Raw genomic sequence first — 13,107 nt, 5'->3', positions numbered from 1 at the left:
TTTTCATCAGACATGCAATGTGAAATTCATTTTGCCTCTCAGAGAAGTTTTCGTTATGCTTCAGAGCTCTGAACTGATTGCCTTTATACCAAAAGGCGAAGTGTGAATGTGAGAGAGTTCTGAATGACCTGCTAGTTACTAAGCAAGAGCTGGAAATGTATTTCATATACTGACACTGGGGAGGGAGAAGGGGGAGAAGAATTTGTGTGGTTTCTTCACTACCATGTATCTAATATTTTACAGACAATATATATGTGAACACACAGACACATAGTCATGCTACATATAAATACACACTGAGTTACATAATGCTAGTGCCTTTGGACTAGATTATGGCTTTGCCACAAGCCCTGTGGGAGCGACTCTCCAGGAGCCCTGTTCTGAGCGGGGATAGTAATTGGCTATTAGTTCTTACAAGAAGCTAATTACTGCCCCTGCCCCTTGCATTGGACATCCCATCTACAGGAGAGGGACCAGAGCTAAGGCTCCACCTCTCCTCATTACTTACCTGCTTGGGAGAGGAAGAAAAGTGATCCTTTCACGCCTGCAGCCCCTTAGTCCCCAGCAGAGGTACATAGATCAAGGTACAATCTAGCCTTTAATTTGAAAACAGGCAGTAAAGCATTTTCTGCTATAGTTTTATGTACAGTGATCAAAAACTTAAAATGACTTGAAGTTGTATGATTTTTGAAAAGCATAATTTGTATGCGTTTGTAGTCCTCAGTAACATTTCAGTACTGATTTTAAAGAAACGTTATGAAGGGCCTATAGTGCCTTACTTAGTAGTGTCTTTCTGTCGTAGGCTGCCTGTCAGTCTTTATCTATCCTACATATTTGGAGCCAATATCCATGTGTTATCTTGAAGAGCCACGTGATAAATGAATTAGCCTGTGACTTTGATCATTTCACCTCCTCTCTGCTCACTGATCCATCTCTCTCAGGACTTAGGCTAACATTCCAGTCACTATTGGGTAGTTTCTGCACAGTTGCCATGTTTGTTTACTTTTTAAACCAGCTTGCCAAAGAAATGTTTCCTCTGCAGTCCAAAGGTGAAATTTGCAGGCCTCCCTGCTCCCAGAATTCTAATTGCCCAAGTTGCAGAATGGGCAAATTCAGTTCTTGGTCAATGACAGATATCTGACAAACCTCTAAGTCTTGAAATGGGAGCTTCCCAACTTCCCTATGTGGGGGAGTTAGCTTTCACTTCTAGCCTAGGAATGGCTCTGAATGGCAGGTTTAAATTGGTGAGATATTAAGTACTTTTTAGAGGTATTTTTAATGCATTAGTTATATTTCTGAGACGTGAACAGCTGGACAAAGATACTGGGAGCCAGAGCATGCTGTCTGTTATACATGTGCAAAGTCCAGTTTAAGCAATCAGACCAGTGCACGTGCAAACAGGATAATTGAGGCCATTGTTTCACAGTCAGAGCATTATGAAAAATAGTCCTCATAACATCTGAAAAAACTCTCTCACACATTGCAATGAGTATTTTTGTCTATCATATGTGACATCTCTACAATACATGATGGTATGCTGTGTTGTAAGTCTTACTGGCACTTGCAACCTACATAACTCAAAAGTGACTCTGCCACCTGTATGTAATGTGACTATCTGAAATGCATGCTGATAGAACCTGAAATACATGCTTATAGATCCTGAAATGCATGCTGATGTATACACCACACCATCGTGTATTCCATTCATATAAAATAGCTGTATAAGAGCCAGATCATGCTGCTTCATGAAGGAGCTTGGAGCTGTGGAAAATTTTATGGGGTTCTCTTCAATTATTATTATTATTATTCCAAATTCTTTTGAGAGATGGGTTTGAAGTCATTGAACTCATGGCAAGGATTGTGTCTTCTAAACCTTGCAGATCCTTTGGAGGTACAGGGCAATAGACACACAATTCTGTATCTCCATACCAGCTCTGGAGCTTTGTGGTGGCATGGCTCCATTAGACTTCCTTTAAGGAGAATTCCATAGTGCAGAGAAAGGCAGGGAAGAATCTGATATAGCTAGTGGCTGTATCCCATTTCTGTCTCCTTGTGGTACACTGGCTCAGGCATGATTTGATTCTATGTCCCATTTATCAAAATAACCAAAATGTTAAGAGGTTTGGATAAACGTGTCCATTTTCAGCTATCCATTCATCCAGTATAAATTCCTGTTGTGTATGTATATATTGTGAAATCTGTAATGCATTTTAGGATGAAAGGTGATATACAAACCTAAAGATCTATTATTATTTCTTTTACTATGTAATAATTATTATTTTAGATATTTTTGTTATGTAAATACAGTTAAAATGTACTAACAAGGGATATTTCAGCAATTCAGATATACGCTAGGATCAAAATCAATATTGTCTTTACTAAATAAATGTATCCTGCAAAGCCATCTATGCATAGCATTCCTTCTGTAGTAAATAGGTGTTCCACTTATAGAAAGTCCTTGAATTGGGGAGAAGTAGAGTTAGACATATAGACCTTCTACAAATTCTGTGAACTTCTCCTTTAAAATGTATGCAAAGGCACTGCTTCTGCCTCTTACCTATTTTTAAATATGAAAATTAATCTATAATTTCATTAGTTGGACTCTCTTTCATGTTTGCGTTTGTCTGCTATCATGATAAAGTAAACATCAATGAAAAGTCAAATTAGAAAAGAGGGAATGAAGCAGATGGGCTGCCGTGTATTATCTAGGCACGGTCAGTGAGAACTCATGGTAGAAGATAAGTAACAGGCAACTTCAGCATTTTCTTTTTGACAGGGTTTAATAAATTGGAAAAGACAGCACAGTGTGTGCATTGGAGATTAGGAGATGGTGGGAGAGGGCAAGATGAAAAAGAGTCAAGGTTGACGGAGCAGTAATTGATGGTGTCAGATTTATAGAGAGAGTTAAATTGGCAGAGGCCAATCCTTCATCTTTCACACATTTAAGTAATCCATTGATTTCAATGGAATTACTTGTGTGAGTAAGGATTGCAAGACCCAGACCTGCTGCATATGCCTTCTGTTAGTTTAAGTAACATAGAAACAGTGATCATCTCAGAAATCAGAAGAGGGTCAGGGAACAGCTATTGTTACCTTTGAAATCACTGCGAAAATTTTCCTCACTTTAATATGGGTGTAGCAGGGTGGCCTGCCCCTTTAAGGGCCAGGAACCTAGGACCAACCAGCCCTGTTCAGTTTATCAGACTCAGCTGGGGAGGGGGCCAGGTGAGCTTTGCAAACAGCTGAGATCCCTCAGTTGACAGCAGGGAGCTGCAGGAGAGAGGTTGGCTCCTATGACTAGCCCTGGAACAGAAAGATAGGGGAGTAGAATGAAAGACCTCTGGGTTCCAGCAGCCTGCGCTGATTGTGAGGTTTGATTGAATTAATAAACTGGTGCCCTCGAAGAGGGGCCTGAAATGCTCTGGGCATGGCAGTTAGGCCTTTCTGGGAAGGTTGGGGAAAAGCGGACAGGCAATTGGCCTTGGAACTAAAGGGGAAACTGAGGCAGAGGCCCAGGACATAACACTGTGATAGGGAGCAGCATCCAGTCAGACATTGTTGAGCTGTGTGTGCCGAGATTAGGATTGATTAGAATGTATAGCCAAGCCTACAGACGTTCACAGAACTCAAGAGCCTGATAATAGGATTTTGTTGATGCATAAGTAAAAAAATTTTTTTTTACTTCTGTGCAGAGAACAAGCTTGGAAAATTTCAGACTCCAAAGAAATTTAGTTTGAGAGTGTAATGAGCAAATGAAAAAGGGGATGAAGGCACAGTTTATAATGGAAGTTGAATTTCAACTTTAACTATTTGTCCATCGGTCTGGTTAGTGATTCCATATATGAAGATGCTGGTATTCATCAATTCCATGAGCTGTGGAAGCATTTTAGGTATTTAAATTACCTTTCATTTCAGGCAACGTCAGAGCTGTAGGACTAGTGGGCTTCTCAAGGTCTATTTGCCCCACTGCAGAAAACATGTATTGCTGGTATAAATCCTTGTCTGGAGAAAGGTTCCATCCCTAGTATCAGCCTTGTCACATTGCACAATGAAATGAAAAATCATCTGTTTGAGCTGTTTGATGTTCACCTGGTGGATCTTCTGGAACGGTTTAATGATTAGGTAATCACAGTAGACATTTCCAATTTACAGGAACGTGAGGAGTAAAGTTTTCTTTGGGATGGACAAAAAAGTCCTAAGTGTATAGAGTTAGCCCCTGATCCTCCAAACACTTACACATGTGAGTAGTTCTATTTGTTTCATGGGATAACTCACATGTGCAAAGTTAAGTATGTGCACAAATACTTGCAGTAACAGGGTCTTAGACTGTAAGCTATTTAGGGCAGGGACTGTCTTTTACCACATTTTTCTATAGTCCCTAGGACAATATGGTATGTGCTCTCTAACATGTCCATGCAGATGCTCCTTTCCTAAATGCCCTAAATATGGCCCTGCATTTAGGTTCCAGTTGATGGTGCTTCTCCTTGTTACCAGTAGAGTGATCCAAGAGGAGTTGGGAGATTCTCTAAAAAACTTATTGAAAATTTCCTATCATTGCCCCAACTTCTTTCTTCCTCAGAGTAACCTCTTCAAATTCACAATCCAAGTCAGACTACAGTCAGTGTATGAGGCATCTCTTTCACAGTAGTAAAATGCTTAGGCAACTGTATCCTATCCTTGTTCTGCATGCTGAATTCCTCTGTAGCCCTATGGTAACAGGGCAAAATTCACCACTGTGCAGGGGTACAGCACAAGGTGTATGCCCCATTTAAGTCTTACCTTGATGGATTAAGTGAGACTGGAGGTGGAGTTAAGTGTTACATAGAACTTGTTGGTCCACAGCATGGGTGTGAATTCTTCCCATAAATCTTCTTTATCAGATTCATTAGTGGCATAGTTAAACGTGCCCATATTCTTTAGCTTCTCATCAGTATGTGGCAGGTGTCGTCATCTCACTCTTTAATAGTATTTAAGCCAGGGATTCTTTTTCTTCATTTTATTTAAATTGCTTGTCACACCTTGGAGGTTTCAGTCATCAGTATTATTTACAAGGGTATTTTACTTTCAAAAATCATATATTTATTATGTAACTCAAGTTTTCCAAGCTGCTGGCTACTCCCCAGTAGAGTGGGTGGAAGTGGGAGCCTCAGCCTCGTTTAAAGGTGGGAGATTTATGAGTCTTTAAACAGAAAATAATAACTTGCATCTTTCATCCCAAAGGATCCAAAAGTATTTCAAAAACTGATATACTAATTACATATAAAGAATTCCTTTGCTCAGGGTGGAAATACAGCCTCTTCAAGGATGAAATGTGGGAATTATTTAATCGTACTCAGCAGTGCCACAGGGCAGGAAATGAAGTGTAATGTATCCAATTGAAAATGAAGACAGAATATGGGTAAGGAGGAGATAAATATTACAGTTGGAATGTGGCCAGAACACTGAGGTTAACATTCATAAGTTTGTGAAAAGTGTTAGGGAATCTTTAATCGCTAGCCTTGGGTATCCCTCTCCTTAGCTTGATGGCACATATCACACTACAGTCTCATGCTGGGGCCCAGGTTCAATACAGAGGGAAGCATGCCATCGCTGAATCACTAATAGCACTTCCAGTAGCACTTAGGTGTTCCTGGGCAGTCTCCCATCCAAATATACACCTGTTCCAATTCTGTTTAACTGTGGGAGCTAACGGGATAAGGTAAGCTTCTTCCCTGCATTTGGGGCAAAAATAGATGGGAATGTGAAGGAAAGCGGCTTTAAGCCACTTTATCCCACTATATATTCTGAGTCAGCAAAGAGCCTGTTTTTCCCTGGGGTAAGTTAGGGCAGACCTCAAGCTGCTTTTTCTTATGTTTAAGGCCGCAAATCTTTCATGGAAGTCATGGATTCCAGGACCTCTGTGACTTCTGCAGCTGCACCAACTGCTGCTCCGGTGGCCACGGGCAACTGGTTCCGGGCGCTGCCCCAGAGCAGCAGTAACTTTTTGGTTATTGCCCATGACCTGTCCGTGACTTTTACTAAAAATATCTGTGACTACATCACAGCCTTACTTTATGTTCTGTTTCTTGTGGCATCCTATGGGCTCAGACAAGCAGAAAATGGCTAATCTATAGTATGTTACAGACGTACTCCTGGCCTGCCTTTTCACTCCTGGCCTGCCTTTACCCTTTTTCTCCCTAAGCAGATATATCCCTAAGCTGGGGCCTGAGAGCATGGCTAGTGTACGGCCCTTACAACAGCTCTAAGTCAGCTGAGGAGCATTCTCAGAAGGCTGTTGCCTGCAATACAGAATCAGATGTGACTTTGACATGGATCATAGAAGTTTCTGTATTCAGTTCATGAGCATGGTAACATTTCAGCATATTTTACCCATTCCTACTGATGAGGGTGTGTAATAAATTGTTAAGTTTTATAAACACTTGGGATCAGATGGATTGATTTCAATGGGAGATGCTGACTGCCCAGTACTTTTGAAAATCGGGCAGTTTATTTAGGAGTCTAAACATGGATTTAGGAGCCTAATTTTTGCCTTCTATGTCTTAAGATCTTGGCATTGGGATTTAGGGACCCAATTAAGATGTTTGTGCTTCAAAGACTGTTCCATTGTATACACTGTGCATCTATACAAATGGCACTTAATAGTTATGTATTCTGTACTCTCCAGTGAAACACCCATATTAAACAACAGAAGAATATGATAGTGTGTGGTCCTCCCAGACATGGCATCTGTCATAGCGGTTATTCAAAAACATCCAGCTAATCTGGAGGCAATTCATAGTAAGACAGTCTTTGTCATTAGCATCCAAGAGCTAACTGATTCCTGATGGTTCTTAAATGGAACTACCATTGAACTACCATAGAAAACTTCAAGGGACATACTGTGTTCCTAATATTTAAGGACCACCAGCTGGGAATTCTTTAGACTTAGAAAGCAGAGTTCCTATACATAAATAGCTAGAAAAGCTTGTCTTTGGCTTTACCAGGAAATATCTACTTGTATGCAGACTCTTTTGGACTTACATGATAAATGAAGGTGGGAACTGAATGACTTGTGGGAAATGGGATGAAAAGCATTTTCTTACTTCAGTGCTGTTAGTTCAAACTCAGTCACTACTGATCTATTCTGAAATGCATTTCCATCTGATAACTGTTCAGAATCTTCTTTAAAATGAGTTTGATACTTTGTAAGAGCTATGTGAAATAATTGTAGCTAAGTACATAACTTCGTAAAATTAAAGGAGCAGCAGAGGCTGGGCTGGTAAAGTAGATTTCATCTACCCATAGGCCATTTACACAGAGCCATAATCCCACTAGGATTGTGAGGGTAGAGTGAATTTCAGCCTCAGTTTGTTTCTGGGTCCAGTTTGCAAAGCAAAAAAATGAATCATTAGCTACAGAAGTAATCTATGAAGTGAATAATTTGACAAACTTCAACTTCTTTTCTAGTAATATGGTTGTCCTTGAATAGCTGGTGACTTTCAGAAACGTATTCATAATTTGAAATTATTTACTGAATACTTTTGGCAAATAGTTCTTGGCCTGTGGATTGTTAATAAGCAGATTGTAGTGAATTTCTAATATTCACATAGAACAATTTTGGTTTCTTTTGATTAGACAGAAATGCCATGACATTGGGAGAACACGCTGACATTTTGTGTCTGAAACTTGCTCACCAATGTATTCATTAATAGTTGCTTAATAGTCCCCATTTTTCATATGTTTGCCAGAAAATTCATGGAAACTAATTGCAAAAGAGGTACAAACACACCCAAAGCAAATTAGGAATTTTAAAATTTGAACAAATATACATGAATAGTGTTTTTTTGTTTTTCTGCTTGGCTTTAAAAATGATACAAATATCATTGACACATTTTGGAGTCTCTGGGAAGAGGGTAGAAATACATTTGCGATTTAGATTTTGTATTAATTGAACAAAGCACAAAATGCCTTCAGATTCTACTTTATGATCCATGAATATATTGCAAAACTCACTTTCCTTAACATGTAGTACTCAGGTTTCAGAGTAGCAGCCGTGTTAGTCTGTATTCGCAAAAAGAAAAGGAGGACTTGTGGCACCTTAGAGACTAACCAATTTATTTGAGCATAAGCTTTCGTGAGCTTTTGAGATGCATCTGATGAAGTGAGCTGTAGCTCACGAAAGCTTATGCTCAAATAAATTGGTTAGTCTCTAAGGTGCCACAAGTACTCCTTTTCTTTATGTAGTACTCAGTAATGTAGTTTTACTCTATCTTTTGCGATCTCTAACTAGAACTTTTCAAACAAATTCTGTTACAATTTTCCCGTTTTGAAAAGCATATTTCCTTAAAAGTTGAGTTTTTGGTTTCCTTTGAGAGCATTTGGAACAGAGGAAAGAACAGATTTATTTTCAAGGTCTTGATGGATTGTGCCTCTTTTCCCTGTTTGGGGATATTTCCTTCCCCTTCTCTTTACATTTAATGTGAGTTACAACATAGTTTTTTGGAATATGAAAGGGTTTTTAGTATTTTGTGAATACAAAATAATAATTTATGCACATGCACATGTACTTGCAGGGACATGACTCCAGATAATACACAGCTAATGTGTTATGTGATAGACTATATAAAGGCTAGTAAGGCCCTAATCTTGAAACACTCAGGAATGTACTTATATTTACCCATATGAATCGTCTTGCTGGCATTAGTGGGACTGGTCATAGGAGTAAAGGGAAGCACATGCATACATGCGTGCAGTATTGTGACCTTAGTTTGAATGTTCAAAATGATCAGTTTGAATTAATTAAGCACAAAAATGGAAGGCCTTTTTTTTTAAATAAAAACACTGCACCATAAGAGCTATGCCCTAAGACGACACTTATAACGTAAGAGCAAGAGCTGAATTATTTTTCAGATATTTAGGCAAAGCAAGAATGTGCAAACATTCACAGTTACCTCTCTCCCTGGGTTTTTTTTTTGTTTTTTTGGTTTTTTTTTAATTAAAAAAGCGTGTTTCTCTTTTTAACTCTTACCTAATTCAGAAATATCTTAAACTGATTATCTTCAAATTTCCAGTGAAAATCCATCTCCGGGCTAAGGCCTGACTTAAGAAATTATAACCCAAATGGTATAGTTTTGAGAAAGAAATGACCGTTTAGAATTAGGGGGTTAGAACGGAAAGGATTTTTCAACTTTAACTATTGTAAACCTGCCCTGACAGTGTAACATAGGAACAAATGTTAAAAATTATTTTTCAAAACAGGCAACACTGATGTTAATAGGGAAGTGCCACTTACCAGGAAGAAGAGTATAGTTCACAGAATTTGACATAAATACAATAAATATTAATACACGACTTCCATTGTGAACGCAACACACGCAAAGTGCTTGACACAAGCCCGTGAAAACAAAGAAATGAAAAATTAACCCACCTATTAGTATATACTCTCCATTCTTCCACTCACAAGCACATGTTTTACAATTACCACTCCTACCACATACCACAGACCATGCACGGCAGTCTTAGCTTTGCCCTTTTTTTGCCATTTTGCATGCACACTTTACTTTTTCACCCACCCTAACAGTTGTGGAAGTTTGGCATAGTAGATTATTGTATTCCAAAAAGCTAGTTTGGTAAAGGCTGTGCACAGATGGGTGGTTAAAGGAGGTGATGGAAGGCTGGTATCCCTGTAGGGGCAGAGTTAAGGTCATAGTGCATGGTCTGTGGTGTATTCTTGATGTGGTAATAGTAAGGTGGGTGGGGGTAAAGGGTATGTACTGTTAGATGGGTTAATTTTCCGTTTCCTTGATTTTGTGGGTTAGTGTCAGGTAGCTTGTGTGTGTTGCATCCTAACTGCTTCACAACAATTTTTTGTGTATTAATTTTGTAGGGTGTTACTTAACTGGGTTGGGTATTGGATGGGGGTGGACCTATGGGGGGGTAGAAATGCAAAAAGAGAGTATTTCATCCCTTGGCAGTTGCATGTTAGCCCTTCCCTGCTGTAGGAAAAAATCTTATAGAAGAATGTTGCTCCTTCCAGAGAAGCTTTTATGAACTGGCTGTCCTCCAATCCCCAATCAGTCAAACTTATGTACACTTGGCACCACCGCCATCTGCCACTCAGACTTCTGTATTCCTGGCCCCCATCAGGTTTGTGTGCTCAGCGCATAAACTTTTTTACTATAATGTGAATAAGTGCTAACAATTATCCTAGATTCAGCATTTTTCAAAAACAAACTTCCTCTTGCCTCAGTCTTCCTCAGGGTCTGCCTCTCTGCCAAGTTATGTGTAAAAAGACAATGTTTTCAAAGAGATATCAGTCAACAATGAACAGTTGCTGCTGGGAAATTTTAGCCATAGCCCAAATTCAAAAGCTTCTGATTCAAAATGTATGAGGAGAACTCAAATTAAAACCTACATGGAAAATTCAAACAGCATAAAATTAACCCTGTGTGAAATTTCACCTCCGCTGGCTACCTACTTCTAGAGAGAGACAGGAATTTATGCCCCATCTTAGAATTCAGTCCTAACTGCAGAGATAGCTGCAGTTTCAGTGCAATAGATTGTTGTCAATTGTCAGAAATAAAAAAACCTCTTAATGTCGCCCCGAGTGAGAGGAGTACCATTCACACTGACTTTAACAACTAATTGCAGTTCCTGCATGTATAAAATGTAAATCTCTTCAGGCTAGATTGAGCCTTCAGGCTCAGCCCTGCATATGGGGCAGTGGATAGCTATGCTACTACAGGAGGAAAGATATTAGGGCTCAGTCCCAAATCCTCTCCTGCTACCTTCCTATGCTGAGCAATCATGTTACTTCACCCTTACTTCACCCTTTACCGCCACCCTCATGTCTGGCCATCTGTGCTCCCTGACGCATGGAGGGTGGAATCAAGACTTTGCCCCATCCCTGCAATTCCCCAGTGGCATCTCCTCATGCCCATTTGCTCACAGAGGTAAGGTGAGGGGAAAGTCTCATGTGCACAGCCTTGCTCCCTGGGCCTCAATCAGAGAAGCCAGTGTGTGGCTGTCAGGGGGACCTGACTTTCCGGGGGGGACTAGACAAAATCTAGCCTTATGTATTTATGAATAGCTAACCCAACTACATGCAGGTGCACAGGGATCAGGACTGGAATATCATGTTTGTGTGATTTGGGGCCGGGGGGGAAGGGCAGAACTTGCCCGCTTGCTGATTTTGAATCTGAAATCTTGAGAGCAGTAAGCAAATTAATACAAGAAAATGACTACTGATGTATTAAATATGCATCATTGTAAGGAGGGAAGTAAACAATCAGAGACACTTTGAAGAAAATTATTTTTACCTCAGTAAGTTTCAAATCAATGAAATGAAGTGGAATTGTTCATCAGATAGTAAAACTAATGATAGAATGTCAAGCAAATACATTACTACAGAATAAGGAAATAAATCAGAGGAGATAAACATTTTTATTGATGTTTATTGTTTAGGACTTTCTCTGATGCACAAAGACAAAACAGTGGATGGAATTCAACTTAGTGGAGAGGGTTAGCACCATCTCCTCTGTATCACATTATTATCATTGCTATGAATCTGTGTTACGGTCACACCGAGGCCAACCACTGTGCCATTTGCAGACAAAGGCTTGGAAATGTTATCTCCATTTGGCAGACTGGGAACTGAGACACAGAGAGATTAAGTGACTTGCCCAAGGTCACACATGAAGTCTGGGGTGGAGCTAGGAATTGATGCCAGAGCTCTTCAATCCCGGTTTAGTGCTCTACCCACAAGACTAACCTTCCTCTCAGTGCCCTATATAAATGCTTATGGTGAAATCCCTTTACCCATATAAATCCCATGGTCTTTGTGTGAGATGAATTACCAGGCAAAATTCCTCAGTCTCTAACACAAAACCAGGCTTTATAAATAGAATATATGCTTTCTATGAAATGAAGGAACTCTAAAAGTAATATTGTTCATTTTAATATTCAATTGAAAGCAATCCCTTGTAATACTGTATTTAAATATGTTTGCTTGGATGCATGTCAGGTTAAAATTACACTTAAGATAGTTTCAACTATTTTCTTTTGATTCCACCATCACTTTGCTGTCATCTGTCATACTGCCTAAAGTAAATATGCATTAGGAAACAGGAAAATTTATGACAGAAAAAACTGTGGATAAATAAGTGGAGACAAAAGATAAACAAGCAAGTGCTGTAGTTCAGCTGTCACTGGATCAGTTGAATTACAAGTAGAGTGTATTTTGTTTATCTTGATGGGAGATCTAAGCTTCACAAGGAATTTAATAGCAAATATTGAGAAGACGGCAACTAGAACTACATAGGACAGTTTGCAAAACTTGAATCGCAGACCACATTCACAAAAAGGTTTGCTAAAAGGCACAGACTTTTCAAATGAACTTTAACCCAGTTTCAAATGACCCCAGGATAATATAAATTGAAGTCATATATAACATCTGCTTTAACCCTGAATTTTTTTCTGAATAAAATTTGGTGAAACATGATGTTTGACTGAATTTTGCTTTGAGTGTTTGGATTCATTCAAACCTGAAAGTCAAATTAAAACTTCATTTGGTGCTGAAAGTTAGGAATTAAAACACTCCCTCTTTGTAAGGAACAAAACAATATATTATTATAGTTTGGATCTTTGGTAAATTTGCCGTTATACCGAGAGACCAGAAAGAGAAGTTTTTTATAGGAGCGAAAGTGAAAGGAAATAAAACAAAGAGAGCAATAAGAGAGAATAAATCAGCTTTACAAGTGTATGTGCTACAGACTGTGACATGGGGGGTCCTTGACAATGGAAAATCCACCGCTGGGGACCATTGTGGTGCAGCAACTTTTCTACTGCTGGGATCATTTCTCTTCTCTGTGCTGTTATCCATGTAACTGCCCATCTAGCACAGAGCTGTTTGAGTTTGTATTTTGCAACTAGCATGAAGTAGCCAGATTCTAGGTGAAAATCCACCATGGGATACTGCAATTTTGATTCACTGGGGGCTGGGACGAGATCCCCAAATCTATTTAATTAGTGATATGATTCAGGGTTTGAACTGTCTGAAATTTTTAAAGATCATTTCTCTGCAGTTGGCAATGTGTATATGAGCAGCAACTATGAGTCTTGGGAGAAAGA

General features: G+C 39.3%; 1 protein-coding gene across 6 annotated transcripts in view; it reads left to right on the top strand.

Annotated features, from left to right (window-relative positions):
* Positions 1-13,107, top strand: part of ADCY1 (adenylate cyclase 1) — a 224,158-nt gene that overhangs the window by 139,796 nt on the left and 71,255 nt on the right. The window lies entirely within an intron of this gene.

This window comes from Lepidochelys kempii, chromosome 2 (genome assembly GCF_965140265.1).
Source record: "Lepidochelys kempii isolate rLepKem1 chromosome 2, rLepKem1.hap2, whole genome shotgun sequence".
Lineage (NCBI taxonomy): Eukaryota > Metazoa > Chordata > Testudines > Cheloniidae > Lepidochelys > Lepidochelys kempii.
The sequence above is the reverse complement of the archived record's forward strand: the minus strand, read 5'-3'. Positions and strand labels throughout refer to the sequence as shown.